Source organism: Frankliniella occidentalis, unplaced genomic scaffold (assembly GCF_000697945.3).
Source record: "Frankliniella occidentalis isolate FOCC.00 unplaced genomic scaffold, Focc_3.1 Scaffold136, whole genome shotgun sequence".
Taxonomy (NCBI): domain Eukaryota; kingdom Metazoa; phylum Arthropoda; class Insecta; order Thysanoptera; family Thripidae; genus Frankliniella; species Frankliniella occidentalis.
In genome coordinates this window covers 692,724-694,694 of record NW_026267263.1, presented here as the reverse complement: position 1 = coordinate 694,694, position 1,971 = coordinate 692,724, and positions in this window count along the sequence as shown.

Here is a 1,971-nt window from a genome sequence, read left to right as displayed (position 1 = left end):
GGGGGGCAGTTGGACGTGCGGAGCATGTGAGTGGGGGTGGCGCTCTCTCTCTCTCTCTCTCTCTCTCTCTCTCTCTCTCTCTCTCTCTCTCGCTCGCTCGGTGACGACGTTTGCAGGGGCGCCATCCTCGTGAGGTGTGTGTGGTGGGGACTCCGGCCGGCCTCTGATGAGAGGTGGCGATACAGCACGCGTACACGTAGTGCAGCCCCTCCCCCCCCCCCCACAGCTCAGCCGCAGCAGCGTGTGCCTCATTTCCGAGGGAGGTGCAAGTCTCCGTGCAGATGAAGAAGCATATGGAGCGTGAGTGATGAACGCCCGAGCCCGTCTGTCTCTCTCTCCCACCCCTTCTCTCTCTCTCTCTCTCTCTCTCTCTTTCTCTTCTCTTCTCTTCTCTTCTCTTCTCTCTCCCTTCTCTCTCTCCCTGGTTACCTTTCTCTCTAGCTCCCTTTCTATTTTTCTCGGATCCACATTGGTTGCACGACCCGCGTGTATGCTCTGTTTTTTTCGAAGAAGATCCGAAACCGTTTGCTGCTGACCTGCGTTTCATACGACCTACATATTGTACACTGTAATTCCGGGGTGTACCGGGTGTAACTGTGAATACGCAGCAGTGTTGCGGGATTGCCTACTCAATATGGCCGCAGGGGCCATGGCCCCTTACGGGTGTCAAGAGTAGGCAAACCCGCAACACTCTGCGTATTCACAGTAACACCCGGTACAGCAGCTAGGCGATTTTGTCGCCTACTAGCTTAGACACCCCGGATTGCAGTGTGCGCATTGCTGTCGGAATCGGGGCCGGTTGTTTTTCGCCGTCCATACCAATCTTTCTCGTAGCTTCCTCTGTCTGCAATAATTAGTGCATGTTTATTTGTCTGACAGCACTGCACTCTTTATGCCGTTCATCGATCTTCCTCGTACCTTCGGCTGTCATCCGCTTAGAGCATGTTCGTTTGCCTGACAGAAATTCGCTTTGGCACTCAGGGCAATGTATATATCGCACGAGGAAATGTGGAATGTGTGGTGGACTCTCGGAGTAGTCTGAACCTTGGCTGTCGCTGTCATTCCCACTCTTTTATTTTGAGTTCGTTCTTTATTTTTCAGCGGTTGGATCGCAACGCCCGAGCGGATATTTCGACTGTAATCCGCCGCCCTCTCGACTGGATTTCAAGTTTGGCGCGCTCCGGGAGAATAAATTCAGGCTGTGAGCGGGCAGTGGGGCGGGGGCAAAGGTGGGGAGGTGGGGTGAGGACTTGACCACGGCGGCGGCCAAGTTCGGAATCCATCTTGGAGGGGCACCGGCTTGCCGAACTTACTTGATGATCTCAGGGATAAACTTGGGGTCGGCTGGGCTCGGGATTGATATTGACGACTACACCGGGAGTGCGTTGTGTTGTGTATAGGCAGGGCTAGCAGGGCAGCCGCACTGATCGCTGTTTTAAACAACTTTCCTGCTCGTCTCCGCGTGGAGGTTAGTGTCGCCTCGACCTCTGGCTGGGCCAACGACCAATACCTCGCTGGGTGTATCGGTTCCCTAGCTTCGGCCGCGGCCGTGGCCGGGACGGAGATGCCATGCCAGCTCGCGATACGTCTCGAGTGGCTGGTCGATAGTTACGGGCGGACGGCGCCGACACAATTGTCGGGGTGCTCCTCGGTGCTGGGGCTGCGGTGTGCCAGCCTCAATACACTTGACACGCTAGTCGCTGGTCCCAGATCGTCGCGATCCTCATCTTTGCTTTCCGTTACATCCAAACTTCACCTGTCTTGTCAAATTTCATGATGCTACCACTCCCTAGCCCTAATTCGTTTTCATAACCACCAAAACCTCACCCGTTTTCCCTCCTTAACCTTACTTCTCTCCCCCTAACCTTACTCGTTCTCCCTACTTAACCTTACTTGTTCTCCCTATCTAACCTCATTTGTTCTCCCTCCCTACCCTCACCCGTTCTCCCTGCCTAACTCTTTGTGACCCCC